The 16,668-nt window shown below is 44.8% G+C and overlaps 1 protein-coding gene across 3 annotated transcripts in view; it reads right to left on the bottom strand.

Moving 5' to 3' along the window:
* The window catches only part of LOC144752968 (DELTA-actitoxin-Aas1a-like), a 140,813-nt gene that overhangs the window by 105,153 nt on the left and 18,992 nt on the right, over positions 1–16,668 (bottom strand). Inside the window, exon 1 of one of the 3 annotated variants that reach the window (XM_078640775.1) lies at positions 16,189–16,379. The exons of 1 other annotated variant lie outside the window; for it this stretch is intronic. The gene's annotated coding sequence lies outside the window, so the exon portion shown is untranslated. Of the gene's footprint in view, positions 1–16,188; positions 16,380–16,668 lie in introns of those variants that run through there. One more of the 3 variants, XM_078640778.1, reaches the window with a different exon arrangement.

Raw genomic sequence — 16,668 nt, 5'->3', positions numbered from 1 at the left:
AACATTTCATCATTATTAACATAATGCTATTTTGGGATCTTTAGTGCCCTTGAGGCATTGCACAAAGGTGTCATGTTGTGTCTTGGCTCTGCCCAGTGGAGTGGAGTGTTCGTCCATTGGCTTTTTGGGTAGATTTGTTCATGTTCACTCGAGTGCTTGCATTGAACTGGATGACAAATAATTTGCTAACTATACTACTCTACATTAACCCTACTGCTGCTGGCATGCATTGGCACATTAAATCAATCTTGCTAAAGGTGTAATTGAGAAATATTTAAGTCGTCCCCCATCCATCACCTGTTCCACTTGGCTCCCTGGAATGAGCTCCTCTAGAGGCAATTTTTTAAAACAAAAGATAGTTTAAAAAAATTCCATATGCAGACCTCAGATTATTGTTTCTGGCTTACTTAACAAATTCAAGTTTTTCATTAAACATCTGTCATATTTTTAATTTGTTACATCTATGATTATAATACCTTCGTCTGCTTCATCCCAATTATTTTCAAGGTGAAAAATGGAAGTAGCCCCAAATCTGGGCTTACATCCCTTCGCCCACAAAAAAAAGTAAAATAATGGGGAGCCATGGCCAATGGCCCATAGGTCAAGGGAGCCGTAGGTCAAAAAAGTTTGGGAACCACTGCCTTTAGCATATCAAGTGCCAGTGAGATCGGAGTTGGTGATTACAGAGGACTTTCCCCAGAGTACTGTGGGGAACTTGACACCTTGTGAAATTTGTCAATGTTGTACATGGAGTGAACTGGGCAGGAGCAGTGACCAGACAGAAGAGGCGACAGGAAAGGAGAGGTACTAGGGTAGGAGAGGTGACCGGGCAGTAAAGTAACAGGCAGGAGAAGTAACAGGGCAGGAGAAGTGACAGGCAGGAGAAGTGACGGGGCAGGAGAGTTGAAGTGTCAGGAGCAGTGATGGGACAGGAGAGGTGACAGGAAAGGAGAGGTGACGGGTCAGGAGAAGTGATGGGGCAGGAGAAGTGAAGGGGCAGGAACGGTGATTAGGCATGGGCAGGAGCGGTAACCAGCAGGAGCAGTGAACAGATAGGGGCAGTGAACGGATAAGAGCAGTGAACGGGGCAGAAGTGATGGGATAGGAGAAGTGATGGGACAGGAAAGTGACGGGACAGGAAAGGGACGGGACACGAGAAGTGATGGGACAGGAGAAGTGACGGGACAGGAGAAGTGACTGGGAAGGAGAAGCAACGGGGAAGGAGAAGTGACTGGGAAGGTGGAAGTGATGGGGAAGGAGAGGCAACAGGGCAGGAGAGGTGACCGGAGTGACCGGGCAGCAGAAGTGATGGGGCAGGAGAAGTGACGGGGCAGGAGAAGTGACGAGGCAGGAGAAGTGACGGGGCAGGAGAAGTGACGGGGCAGGAGAGGTGATCGGGTGGAAGGAGTGGTGATCGGGTACAAGAAGTGACGGGCAGGCGACATGACAGGCAGGTGACATGACAGGCAGGTGTTGTGACGGGCAGGAGAGGTGACGGGGCAGGGGAGGTGACAGGGCAGGAGAGGTGACGGGGCAGGAGATGTGACGGGGCAGGAGAGGTGACGAAGCAGTAGAAGTAATGGGGCAGGAGCAGTGATTAGGCTTGAGCAGGAGCAGTGAACAGGGCAGGAGAAGTGACTGGCCAGGAGAAGTGAACAGAGCAGGAGAAGTGAACAGGGCAGGAGAAGTGAACAGGGCAGGAGAAGTGAACAGGGCAGGAGAAGTGACTGGCCAGGAGAAGTGACAGGCCGGGAGAAGTGACAGGCCAGGAGAAGTGACAGGAGAAGGGAGGGGGAAGGGGAATTGACGAAGCAGCAGTGTTGATCGAGCAGGAGTACTGACTGGACTGGAGCAGCGAAAGTGTAGTAGCAAGCCTCAGCAAGGCCCACCAGTGCAAGGGGTTCTCCCTTCTCTGCACAAAGTCCTCAGGTCAATAGGAAGAAGTTGGCACAGAAACTGGAATAGAAAAGATACTGTTTATTACACCTCATGAGGTGGTGCTGCGGTTCAGACAGTACCCTCCGGTATTGCTAGAAGTAGCACACCGAACTAAAAGTGCATGGTCTCTTTATACCCACACAGGGGCTCAAAAGAAGGCGTTACAAACACAGAAGCAAGTTTTATGTACATATAAGGTAATATAGAAAGGCACAATCGATCAGTGGGAGGAGCTAACGGTTTTGGGAACTGGTAAACACATTCCTGTCTGGTACTAATCACTAACAGCTGTTGACCCTACTGGGCATGTGCGAAAGTGGGGATGCTAAATATAACTCGTTACCGGGCAGATTTCAAGCGCAGTTAACAAGAAGATAGGACAAAGCACATGGTCGACACGTGGTAGCATGTGGCAAACAAAATGGTTGCCATGAATACAAAATGGAGTCCGCTAAATGTCACGATAATAGCTAAACATGAAATGTCTTCTGCTAATGCTTAATCTAATCGCTGTCAAACTACAACAAAAGGACAGGAGCAGGCATTTCCCAGGGCGACTGGAAGGGAAGGGGGCCAGTTTAATTTGGAGGGACCGGTTTTGTACAAGTGCAGGAGTTTTAAAAACACTGCAAATTTCTTTGTATATTTAGCAGGTTTTGGTCAACAATACAAGTGCCAAGATAACTTTGGTGATCAATGCACCTGCTGGAGAGAGATGGGAGCATGTTTTGAGTAATATGCCTGCTGCAAAGAACATGTACCATACATATCAAAGAGCAATATGTTTTGTGCATAGTTCAGTGGGTACTGCTTTGTGTTCACTTCCCAAATGAAAGGACACTTGAATACATATGGCCTGGCAGTTCGGGTTGGAATGTTCACATTGGGCGCAGGGTCAAGACTGATTTGCATATGGCTGGGTCCAACTGGAATGGCATGGTGAGCAAAAAAAACAATGGATTTAAGCCCAGATCTCTGAACTGGGGTGAATGAATGACATTGTTCTGCATTCTGTCCATCAATTGCTCTTTTTGCATTCGTCACCCCGAGTGGGACAGGTATGGTCAGACATGAGTCCCATGCTCTCCCTGCCACTAGAATTAAGCTATCCTGGCTGATGATGGCTGAAAGCCCGAAACCAGTCCTAGGATGCCTGTTTCCAGTCCAGGGAGGACCTGGCCTGGCAGTTCAGACTGGACTGTTCCCAATGGGTGCAGGATCAGGACTGATTTGCATATGGCTGGATCCAAACTGGAATGGCATGGTGAGCAAAGAAACAATGGATTTAGTCACAGATCTCTGAACTGGGGTGAATGTATGAAATTGTTCTGCATTCTGTCCACGAGTTGTTCTTTTTGCTATATTATGATTGAGCAGCTAACTGGCTGACATGAATATGAAGGAGCCTTTGTGGGTTTCCATGAGTCTAGATTCTCCTGAAGAGTCCCTTTCTCTTCTGAGCCTTGCTTAACACATGTGTACTTAAGGAGCCCTGTATTCATGACCTCAATGTTTGAGACAAAAAATAATCATGGATTTCTGAACAATGAGAGTAAAAGCATTAAGGTAACATGTTGTTCCGGCTTATATTTCACATGCTTTACATAAACCAGTATTCCTAATCAGTGTTTGCTTTTTCCTGAATTAAACCTCAAATAAACATGTTTATCCATTGTTTTAATTAAATAACGTTATAAGCTGTAACTGGTCAGTGAAATGCTAAACGTACTAAAAATGTGTACGTTTTGCTATTTCTAGCCACGCCCCTGACTCCGCCCACTGATTCAATCTTCGGTTATTCCCGCCCCCTGATTCTCCACCCACAGTTCCCCTACTTTTTTTTCCCTACTTCGACAACTGACTCTAAGCCTACTATTTACTTCATTTCGAGTTGTGTAAACGCTCTGACAAGCACACTGAAGGAGTCTCAGGACTCTGTGTAGGTATAAAAGTTAGTGACAAGTAGCATTATATTTGCAGTTTGCTCAGGGCTTTAAGTGGGATGAAAAAACGGGGGGGAGGGGGTCCTGTCAAAGGGGCGTGGCCAATGTAATTAAGGGCGTGGCTTAAAAACGTGCAAGATAAAAATCTGTGCCTCCTGACTTGTAGTTTGCTGTTTTTTTAATTGCATCCAGAATGATGATGCAACAAGTAACATCATAACTACAACAAGTCAGGACTATTGCTTTGTCAATGGTTGTTAGTTGCATAAGATAAGTAAGCTGCGACTATGGCTTGTATTTAGTGTTGAAAAAGCTTCCACTTAAAGCCCTGGTGAAACCATGACAATGTTGCTGTTCCTGCGTTTGAAAAAGCGAAGGGAAATCTGATAGAAAATGACTTTTTAAAGTATTTCCCTTCCCCTACAACGCTCACCTGGCATGACGTCATAACGTAACTTCTCCACTGGTGGGAAGTGAGCAGTACACATGGATGTGCCTGCTGTATCTGCAGTCGGAAAAAAAAACTGACCGCCTGTACCAGGGCACAAAACAGAGACCGGTTTCAAGGCCCCCTTTAAAAAACTGTCGGTGCTCAGAACCGGTGAGGCCCGGCCCACTTAAAGCCCTGAGTTTGCTAGAGCTGGATGTTTGGACCCAGTCCTACAGCCAGACCCGGTCCTAGGACTGCTGGAGCCCTGGGTGAAAGGGAAGATGTGAGGCTCCTCGAATTTGCATGTGACATCATAAGGTCTATCGATCTTCTTTGTCATTGCTGAAGAGACCTAGGGCCATATGTATTAACATTCCGTTTTGCGATTCCTAAATATCGATTTTTAAGGAATCCCTATTTAGAAATCGCAAAATGGTATGTATGTAGGAAATCGCTTCTTTTTAGCGATTCCTTAAAATTCCTTAATTGCGATTAGCAAATTGCTAATCGCGTTTAAGGAATAATAATTTCCAATTCATTTCTATGGGCCAGGAGGCCCATAGGAATGAAGGTGAAATTTGCAAATCGCAATTTGCTAATCGCAAATTGTGAATAATTTCAAGGGTGCAGGGGTGTCTCAAGAACACCCCGCTGCACCCCTGAAAATTACATATGTGCGCATATGGCGCACATACATGCCCTAAGGGCATGTATGAGCGTCACATGGCACCTTTTGATTTTGAAAAAAATACTTTTTTAAAAGAATTCTCAAGTTGGTGGTAGTTTGCGATTCCTTAATGGCATTGTGGAATGTTTTTTTCCTTGATACATTGCATTTAAGGAATTGCAAAATTTGCAATTCCTTAAATGCAATCGCAAAATAAGGAATGGCAAATTAAGCGATTCCTTATTTTGCACCAAAAATGTTTCATACATACCATTTAGCGAAAATGGGTTCGCAAACGCCGGAATTCTGCGAATTTCGGCGTTTGCGAACCCATTTTGCCTTGATACATATGGCCCCTAGGCCCTAATTATGATGGTGGTCGGTCTATCCACCAATCGCCATCACAGCGGGCTGGAGACCGCCTGACAACGAGTCGCCGGTCCAAGCGACCCAATTAGGATGAGCTCACCGTGCGGGGGGTCGGAAAGTGCTTTTTTCTACTGCAGCTTGTGCTGCAGCCCAAAAAAAGGTTCCGTACAAGTCGCAGTAAAAAAACAGCCCTTTGTGCACATCCAGTGTTTCTTTCCTGCCAAGCATATTACGGGCTCCTGACCGCCACAGGAGCCCCAGGGAATGGCGATTCCCTGGTGGCTAGGGCGGGCCTGTGGTGAGCCCACCGCCCAACTCATAATAGGGTAGTCGGGGGACCGCCACCACTGTGCCCCCGCAAGTCTGACTGTCCGTGGCCCGCCAGACTCGTAATCGAGGCCCTATAGTAGACGCTGAAACATGTTGACTGCAGAGAAAAGGAAAATCTGAGGTAGATCCAGTATGTTTTTCATCATTTGGAAAGTGGAACAATATCAAAGAAATCTGTAGTCTCAATCATTTAGAAGAAGTTATTTGGAGATCGATCCTACTTCGACCGGGAAGGGGGAAGGGGGTTAGTGGAGGTTGATACAATTTTTTTTATTTAAAACAGATGAACTTCCAAGTGCTAGATGGTGCCTCCTCTGAGCTGTTTTCCTTGATGAACTAGTGGAATTAGCAGTTTGAAAGTGCAATTCTTTCTGTAAATGTATTTTAGTGATGACTCAATCCCTGTGAATCCAAGGGAAATGATCTTAGAAGCAACTTCATTAAAGTGGGACTTCAAGTCTCCGAGATCGGATTTGCAGGTGTGTATAACAGCATGGTCAGTAATTTGTAGTCATGGCGAGTACACTGTTCAGTAAGAGGGATTTGCTTTTCAAAGAGATTGTGTTCATAATCGAGGTGCAGGGGTGCCTAGAAGTGCTTTGGAAACCTCCTGGCTTCAGGGTTTAGGAACGAATATTTTCTAACACTGCCAGTTGGTGTGGCTAAAAGTTTAGCTTGTTTAGTAGGTACTGCAATCACATGCCGGCTGAGTTTAGAAAGCAGCATGCTTTCTTTCTTCTTCTTGTATTCTTTCCAACTATTTTGCATATGTTAAGCTCGTGTGTGTTTTTTTGGGGTTGTGTCAGAGGGTGAATGGAAGGATGAGTCAGTGGATTGATGAACCGATCCTTGGGTGCATAGATGAGTGACAGAGCGCGTGTACGATGACTTATTGAGGGTCTGTCTACAAAAAAAGCACTTTCATTCTTAAGAAAGACTTATTGGCATTGCCAGTGCTTGTTATTTACATTCACATTCACAGCCAATAGTACATTTTTTTGTAGCAATAAAATCAGATTTCCTTCTGATGTGCATTAGAACTGAAAGGGTTTCCGCGCCTATTCAAAGCACACCTTTCTACTAAAAAACACTGCACTGTTTTATTACAAGTGTAGGGAACACCTATTTTTTTAATTAAAAATAATATATTCCAACCAAATGGCCACTATATTTTGAAGTTGCCATGTTTATTTCTTTTTCTTGTGTTTTCAATACAAAACGCAGCCATCGCGCAAGCTTGCTAAGACAAGGCATTTTGACTTTGTAGCACTAAATTACGAACCGTTACTAAAGGAAACTGCTATTTTATTTAAGAAATGGCATAAGCTCCCATTAAGTATTGTAGGCCGAATAAATTTGGTCAAAATGAAAATATTGCCTAAATATCTTTATCTTTTTCGTTCTATATCTTTGAGGGTAAACAATTCTTATTTTTGTAGGCATGAGGGCATTATTAGCAGCTTTATTTGGGGATATAAGAAAGCTCGACGAGCTATAGCTCTTCTTAAAGCTCCTTATAATGTAGGTGGATTAAATCTTCCAGATATTAGATATTATTATTGGTCTTCTTTTTTAACTCGCTTTCGTAGCTTGCTGATCCCTGATAAGTGTCTCTATTTTCATAAGTTTTTGTTAGGAGCAGATGCAACTATGTTTTTTTATAGATTTAATGACCCCAATTACTTTAAACGAGTAAAATTTAAGACGGTGCGGGATACCACTTACATCTGGCGCTCAATACTCACTAAAAGCAAGATATCTCTCTTTCATGATAAAACTCCTTTGTGGTCTAATCCTGGGTTACCGGAAATATTTCAAGATATAATAGGCAGGGCATTTTCCAAATCTGGCATTAACTCTGTTGGAGACTTATATGACCACGGGGGATTTTTATCGTTTGAAAGATTGAAAGCTTGCTATAAATTGCAAGAAGGGGCAAGATTTAAATATTTTCAAATCAGGGACTACTTTCTGAGGGAGATAGAACTTACTTCTTTGACTGAATCTGAAATTTGGAACTGCTTATATAGGGAAGAAGATAAAGCATTGATTAGTATAGGGTACAAAATATTCTCTGGTTATAATGTTAATGATGTACAAAAATTAGCTGCAAAATGGACTAATAAGCTTACAATGGAAATTACATCAGATTTTATTACTTCTTCTCTAAATAGCCTTAACCTTGCTGTTCAATCCTCAAATCTTAAATTACAATTGTTTAAAACTATATGTCAGCTGTATCACACACCGGATCGGATTCTCAAATGGGTATCGAATAACAATTTTAGTGATCGTACAAAATGTCCCAAATGTGATTTGAAAGGAGCTGATATCATTCACATGTTTTTTTCGTGCCCAAACCTTGCTGAATTCTGGAATGGAGTATCGAAAGTTATTTCTACTAAACTTGGTATTCCTATTATGTTTTCGTTAAAAGATGTATTTATAGGAGCGTCAGGGGAAAATAATATATTATGTGATTTACTGAATATTCTAATTACTTGTGCCAGATTGACTATTGCTAGAGACTGGGTTCAGAAAAACTCACCAAATGTCACTGAGTGTTGGAGCCTTGTAAAAGAAATACATAGTATGGAATATGCTTTGGCTAATACTAGGGGTCTAAAGGCAAAACAAAAAGTGGAGAGAATTTGGGGATTAATTATATTATAAAATTATTTCTGTGGCAAACTATTATTTCATCTATGTTTATATCTTGTTGTATAATATGTATGATGTACCCCTGTGATGCAAAATAATAAAAAGATTTAAAAAAAAAAAAAAAGGCATTTTGACTTTGCCAGTGCGGATGTGGAACTATTTACTCCATGAAACAATTTAATTAAAACTGGGTTGATGAATAAGCATTGTCATTTACAAAAAAAATATTGGGCCTTTCCAATTGACACACCGATGTCTTTGGAAACAAAACCGATTACATTTAAATACCATAATTGTATGTGGTGTAAAGTCTATAAGGGACACTAAGGCTATATTTGCGGGGAGGAGAATAGGCGGATGCTCTCACCTGTGGCGGTTTTCCCTAGTTCGGTGCTTCGAGGCGCTGTGGTGCAGCTCGCAGATAGCGCGGTCTCTGTGTCTCTGGTGACCTGTGGAGCTCGCGTCTGGCAGAAACTGCAATGGGCAGCTTTGAGAAGAAAACACAGCCCTTGTTGACAGAAACTGCTTTGTCCCTCCTTCTGAGACCTCTCAGATGGAAAGTGAAAGTCACCTCGCGCTATGGAGCTATCGTTGCCTCGAGCCGCGCCCTGTCACCGGTACCTTGTTTCTGAAAGACGTGGAAAGAGGCGCAAGGAGACAGTGGCACCTCTTTCTGTAGGATGCCGGGCTCTGCAGAGACCCTAATCCTACTATTTACTTCATTTCCAGTTGTGTAACGCTCTGACAAGCACACTGCAGGAGTCTCAGGACTCTGTGTAGGTATAAAAGTTAGTGACAAGTAGCATTATATTTGCAGTCTGCTCAGGGCTTTAAGTGGGATGAAAAAACGGGGGGGGGGAGGGGGTCCTGTCAAAGGGGCATGGCCAATGTAATTAAGGGCGTGGCTTAAAAACACGCAAGATAACAATCTGTGCCTCCTGACTTGTATTTTGCTGTTTTTTTAATTGCATCGAGAATGATGATGCAACAAGTAACATCATAACTACAACAAGTCAGGACTATTGCTTTGTCAATGGTGGTTAGTTGCATAAGATAAATAAGCAGCGACTATGGCTTGTATATAGTGTTAAAAAAGCTTCCACTTAAAGCCCTGGTGACACCATGACAGTGTTGCTGTTCCTGCGTTTCAAAAAGAGAAGAGAAATCTGATAGAAAATGACTTTTTAAAGGATTTCCCTTCCCCTACAAGGCTCACCTGCCATGACGTCATGCCGTAACTTCTCCACTAGTGAGAAGTGAGCAGTGCACATGGATATGCCTGCTGTACCTGCAGTCGGAAAAAAACCTGACCGCCTGTGCCAGGGCACCAAACAGAGCCCGATAGAGACCCGTTTCGAGGCCCACTTAAAGCCCTGAGTTTGCTAGAGCTGGGAGTTTGGAACCAGTCCATTATCCTACAGCCAGTCCCGGTCCTAGGACTGCTGGAGCCCTGGGTGAAAGGGAAGATGTGAGGCTCCTCTAATTTGCATGTGACATCATGAGAAGTGACATCACAGAAAACCGACACCACAGGTCTATCGATCTTCTTTGTCATTGCTGAAGAGACCTAGGCCCTAATTATGATGGTGGTCGGTCTATCCACCAATCGCCATCACAGCGGGCTGGAGACCGCCTGACACCGAGTCGCCGGTCCAAACGGCCCAATTAGGATGAGCTCACCGTGCAGGGGGTCGGAAAGTGCTTTTTTCTACTGCAGCTTGTGCTGCAGCCCAAAAAAGGCTCCGCACAAGTCACATTAGAAAAAAGCACTTTGTGCACATCCAGTGTTTCTTTCCCGCCAAGCATATTACTGCCTCCTGACCGCCACAGGACCACCAGGGAATGGCGATTGCCCTGGTGGCTAGGGCGGGCCTGTGGTGAGCCCACCGCCCAACTCATAATAGGGTGGTTGGGGGACCGCCACCACTGTGCCCCCGCAAGTCTGACTGTCCGTGGCCCGCCAGACTCGTAATCGGGGCCCTATAGGAGACGCTGAAACATGTTGACTACAGAGAAAAGAAATGTAGGTAAATAGAGGTAGATCCTGTATGTTTTCATCATTTGGAAAGTGGAACAATATCAAAGAAAGCTGTAGTCTCAATCATTTAGAAGAAGTTATTTGGAGATCGATCCTACTTCGATCGGGGTGGGGTTGGAGGAGGAAAGGAGAGGTGACGGGTCAGGAGAGTTGATGGGGCAGGAGAAGTGAAGGGGCAGGAGAGGTGACGAAGCAGTAGAAGTAATGGGGCAGGAGCAGTGATTAGGCTTGAGCAGGAGTGGTAACTGGGCAGGAGCAGTGAACGGGGCAGATGCAGTGAATGGGGCAGCAGTGGCGGGCAGGAGCAGTGAACGGGGCAGAAGTGACGGGGCAGGAGAAGCGACGGGACAGGAAAAGGCGACAGGGCAGGAGAGGCGACAGGGAAGGAGAGGCGCCAGGGAAGGAGAGGCGCCGGGGAAGGAGAGGCGCCAGGGAAGGAGAGGCAACCGGGCAGGAGAAGTGATGGGCAGGAGAAGTGATGGGCAGGAGAAGTGACGGGCAGGAGAGGTGACGGGGCAGGAGAGGTGACGGGGCAGAAGCAGTGATTAGGCATGAGCAGGAGCAGTGACTGGGCAGGAGTGGGGAACAGACAGCGGGGAACGGACAGGAGCGGTGAACAAGGCAGGAGCGGGGAATGGACAGGAGCAGTGAACAGGGCAAGAGCAGTGAACAGGGCAGGAGCAGTGAACAGGGCAGGAGAAGTGACTGGCCAGGAGAAGTGAACAGGGCAGGAGAAGTGAACAGGGCAGGAGAAGTGAACAGGGCAGGAGAAGTGAACAGGGCAGGAGCCAGGAGAAGTGACAGGACAGGAGAAGGGAGGGGGCAGGGGAATTGACGAAGCAGCAGTGTTGATCGAGCAGGAGTACTGACTGGACAGGAGCAGCGAAAGTGTAGTAGCAAGCCTCAGCAAGGCCCACCAGTGCAAGGGGTTCGCCCTTCTCTGCACAAAGTCCTCAGACCAATAGGAAGAAGTTGGCACAGAAACTGGAATAGAAAAGATACTGTTTATTACACCTCATGAGGTGGTGCTACGGTTCAGACAGTACCCTCCGGTATTGCAAGAAGTAATACACCGAACTAAAAGAGCATGGTCTCTTTATACCCACACAGGGGCTCAAAAGAAGGCGTTACAAACACAGAAGCAAGTTTTATGTACATATAAGGTACTATAGAAAGGCACAATCGATCAGTGGGAGGAGCTAACGGTTTTGGGAACTGGTAAACACATTCCTGTCTGGTACTAATCATTAACAGATGTAGACCCTACTGGGCATGCGCTTAAGTGGGGGATGCTAAATATAACTCGTTACTGGGCAGAATTCAAGCGCAGTTAACAGGAAGATAGGACAAAGCACATGGTCGACACATGATAGCATGTGGCAAACAAAATGGTTGCCATGAATACAAAATGGAGTCCGCTAAATGTCACGATAATAGCTAAACATGAAATGTCTTCTGCTAATGCTTAATCTAATCGCTGTCAAACTACAACAAAAGGACAGGAGCAGGCATTTCCCAGGGCGACTGGAAGGGTAGAGGGCCAGTTTAATTTGGAGGGACCGGTTTTGTACAAGTGCAGGAGTTTTAAAAACACTGCAAATTTATTTGTATATTTAGCAGGTTTTGGTCAACAATACAGGTGCCAAGATATCTTTGGTGATCAATGCACCTTCTGGAGAGAGATGGGAGCATGTTTTGTGTAATATGCCTGCTGCAAAGAACATGTACCATGCATATCAAAGAGCAATATGTTTTGTGCATGGTTCAGTGGGTACTGCTTTGTGTTCACTTCCCAAATGAAAAGACACTTGAATACATATGGCCTGGCAGTTCGGGTTGGAATGTTCACATTGGACGCAGGATCAAGACTGATTTGCATATGGCTGGGTCCAACTGGAATGGCATGGTGAGCAAAAAACAATGGATTTAAGCCCAGTTCTCTGAACTGGGGTGAATGAATGACATTGTTCTGCATTCTGTCCATCAATTGTTCTTTTTGCATTTGTCACCCCGAGTGGGACAGGTATGGTCAGACATGAGTCGCATGCTCTCCCTGCCACTAGAATCAAGCTATCCTGGCTGATGATGGCCGAAAGCCCGAAACCGGTCCTAGGATGCTTGTTTCCAGTCCAGGGAGGACCTGGCATGGCAGTTCAGACTGGACTGTTCCCATTGGGTGCAGGATCAAGACTGATTTGCATATGGCTGGGTCCAAACTGGAATGGCATGGTGAGCAAAGAAACAATGGATTTAGTCCCAGATCTATGAACTGGGATGAATGTATGAAATTGTTCTGCATTCTGTCCACCAGCTGTTCTTTTTGCTATATTATGATTGAGCAGCTAACTGGCTGACATGAATATGAAGGAGCCTTTGTGGGTTTCCATGAGTCTAGATTCTCCTGAAGAGTCCCTTTCTCTTCTGAGCCCTGCTTAACACATGTGTACAGGAGGAGCCCTGTATTCATGACCTCAATGTTTGAGACAAAAAATAATCATGGATTTCTGAACAATGAGAGTAAAAGCATTAAGGTAACATGTTGATCCTCCTTATATTTCACACGCTTTACATAAACCTGTATTCCTAATCAGTGTTTGCTTTTTCCTGAATTAAACCTCAAATAAACATGTTTATCCATTGTTTTAATTAAATAACGTTATAAGCTGTAACTGGTCAGTGAAATGCTAAACGTACTAAAAATTTGTATGTTTTGCTATTTCTAGCCACGCCCCTGACTCCGCCCACTGATTCAATCTTCGGTTATTCCCGCCCCCTGATTCTCCACCCACAGTTCCCCTACTTTTTTTTCCCTACTTCGACCACTGACTCTAAGCCTACTATTTACTTCATTTCGAGTTGTGTAAACGCTCTGACAAGCACACTGCAGGAGTCTCAGGACTCTGTGTAGGTATAAAAGTTAGTGACAAGTAGCATTATATTTGCAGTTTGCTCAGGGCTTTAAGTGGGATGAAAAAACGGGGGGGAGGGGGTCCTGTCAAAGGGGCATGGCCAATGTAATTAAGGGCGTGGCTTAAAAACACGCAAGATAAAAATCTGTGCCTCCTGACTTGTAGTTTGCTGTTTTTTTAATTGCATCGAGAATGATGATGCAACAAGTAACATCATAACTACAACAAGTCAGGACTATTGCTTTGTCAATGGTTGTTAGTTGCATAAGATAAGTAAGCTGCGACTGTGGCTTGTATATAGTGTTGAAAAAGCTTCCACTTAAAGCACTGGTGACACCATGACAATGTTGCTGTTCCTGCGTTTGAAAAAGCGAAGGGAAATCTGATAGAAAATGACTTTTTAAAGGATTTCCCTTCCCCTACAACGCTCACCTGGCATGACGTCATACCGTAACTTCTCCACTGGTAAGAATTGAGCAGCACACATGGATGTGCCTGCTGTACCTGCAGTCGGAAAAAAAAACGGACCGCCTGTGCCAGGGCACAAAACAGAGCCCGATAGAGACCCGTTTCAAGGCCCCCTTTAAAAAACTGTCGGTGCTCAGAACCGGTGAGGCCCGGCCCACTTAAAGCCCTGAGTTTGCTAGAGCTGGATGTTTGGAACCAGTCCTACAGCCAGACCCGGTCCTAGGACTGCTGGAGCCCTGGGCGAAAGGGAAGATGTGAGGCTCCTCGAATTTGCATGTGACATCATAAGGTCTATCGATCTTCTTTGTCATTGCTGAAGAGACCTAGGGCCATATGTATCAACATTCCGTTTTGCGATTCCTAAATAGCGATTTTTAAGGAATCGCTATTTAGAAATCGCAAAATGGTATGTATGTAGGAAATCGCTTCTTTTTAGCGATTCCTTAAAATTCCTTAATTGCGATTAGCAAATTGCTAATCGCGTTTAAGGAATAATAATTTCCCATTCATTTCTATGGGCCAGGAGGCCCATAGGAATGAAGGTGAAATTTGCGAATCGCAATTTGCTAATTGCAAATTGTGAATATTTTCAAGGGTGCAGGGGTGTCTCAAGAACACCCTGCTGCACCCCTGAAAATGAGCTTGTGCTGCAGCCCAAAAAAAGGTTCCGCACAAGTCGCAGTAGAAAAAAGCACTTTGTGCACATCCAGTGTTTCTTTCCAGCCAAGCATATTACTGGCTCCTGACCGCCACAGGACCACCAGGGAATGGCGATTCCCTGGGGGCTGGGGCGGGCCTGTGAGGAGCCCACCCCCAACTCATAATAGGGTGGTCGGGGGACCGCCACCACTGAGCCCCCGGAAGTCTGACTGTCCGTGGCCCCCCAGACTCGTAATCGAGTCCCTATAGTAGACGCTGAAACATGTTGACTGCAGAGAAAAGGAAACTCTGAGGTAGATCCAGTATGTTTTTCATCATTTGGAAAGTGGAACAATATCAAAGAAAGCTGGAGTCTCAATCATTTAGAAGAAGTTATTTGTAGATCGATCCTTCTTCGACCGGGGGGGGGGGGGGGGGGCGGGAGGGGAGGTGGAGGTTGATACAATTTATTTTATATAAAACAGATGAACTTCCAAGTGCTAGATGGTGCCTCCTCTGAGCTGTTTTCCTTGATGAACTAGTGGAATTAGCAGTTTAAAGTGCAATTCTTTCTGTAAATGTATTTTAGTGATGACTCAATCCCTGTGAATCCAAGGGAAATGATCTTAGCAGCAACTTCATTAAAGTGGGACTTCAAGTCTCCGAAATCGGATTTGCAGGTGTGTATAACAGCATGGTCAGTAATTTGTAGTCATGGCGAGTACACTGTTCAGTAAGAGGGATTTGCTTTTAAAAGAGATTGTGTTCATAATCGAGGTGCAGGGGTGCCTAGAAGTGCTTTGGAAACCTCCTGGCTTCAGGGTTTACGAATGAATATTTACTAACACTGCTAGTTGGTGTGGCTAAAAGTTTAGCTTGTTTAGTAGGTACTGCAATCACATGCCGGCTGAGTTTAGAAAGCAGCATGCTTTCTTTCTTCTTCTTGTATTCTTTCCAATTATGTTGCATATATTAAGTTTGTGTGTGTATTTTGAGGTTGTGTCAGAAGGTGAATGAAAGGATGAGTCATTGGATTGATGAATCGATGCTTGGGTGCATAGATGAGTGACAGAGCGCGTGTATGATGACTTATTGAGTGTCTGTCGACATCCATCAGTGACACCAAAGCCACTTTCATTCTTAAGCCAGACCTATTGGCATTGCCAGTGCTTGTTATTTACATTCATAGTCAATAGTACATTTTCTTTGTAGCAATACAATCAGATTTCCCTCTGAGCGTTTCCGTGCCTTTTAAAAGCACACCTCCCTGCTAGGAAACACTGTTCTATTCCAAGAGTAGGGAACGTTAATTTTTTTATTAAAATATTATATTCAAAGCACATGGTCACTACATTTTGGAGGTGGCATGTTTTATTTCTTTTCTATTTATTTCTGTAACGTGTTTACAGTTGAAAACGCAGCCATTGTCCGAGCTTGCTAAGACCAGGCCTTTCGACTTTACCAATGCTTGTTTTATTAATCTATATTGATACAGAAACTACCAAACCTACCCCATTGAAGCCCACACAAGGGCTTAGTGAAGAATTACAAACATATATATTTATATATTTTTTGGAGCGGATAGTGTAACTATTTACTCCATGAAACAATCTAAAAATGGGTTGATGAATAAGCGTTGGCATTTACAAAAAAATATTTGACCAGTGAAATTGACACGCAGATGTCGTTGGAAACAAAACCGATTACATTTAAATACCATAATTGTATGTGGTGTAAAGTCTATAAGGGCCACTAAGGCTATATTTACAGGGAGGAGAATAGGCGGATGCTCTCACCTGTGGCGGTTTCCCTAGTTCGGTGCTTCGAGGCGCTGTGGTGCAGCTCGCAGATAGCGCGGTCTCTTTCTCTCTGGTGACCTGTGGAGCTCGCATCTGGCAGAAACAGCAACGGGCAGCTTTGGGAAGAAACACAGCCCTTGTTGACAGAGGTGCTTTGTCCCTCCTTCTGAGACCTCTCAGATGGAAAGTGAAAGTCACCTTGCGCTATGGAGCTATCGTTGCCTCGAGCCGCGCCCTGTCACCGGTACCTTGTTTCTGAAAGACGTGGAAAGAGGCGCAAGGAGACAGTGGCCCCTCTTTCTGTAGGATGCCAGGCTCTGCAGACACCCCAAGACGTCATCAGACGGAGAGTAATGACGTCTTTAATGATCAGAGTGTGATGTGAGGATGTGGGGTCAAAGCCCTTGCCTCCGCCCTATTCACTTCATTTCCAGTGGTGTAAAGCGCTGCCAAGCACACTGCGGGGTCTCAGAGCGC

The sequence above is a fragment of the Lissotriton helveticus genome, chromosome 5_1 (assembly GCF_964261635.1).
Source record: "Lissotriton helveticus chromosome 5_1, aLisHel1.1, whole genome shotgun sequence".
In the NCBI taxonomy this organism is placed as follows: Eukaryota; Metazoa; Chordata; class Amphibia; order Caudata; family Salamandridae; genus Lissotriton; species Lissotriton helveticus.
The sequence above is the reverse complement of the archived record's forward strand: the minus strand, read 5'-3'. Positions and strand labels throughout refer to the sequence as shown.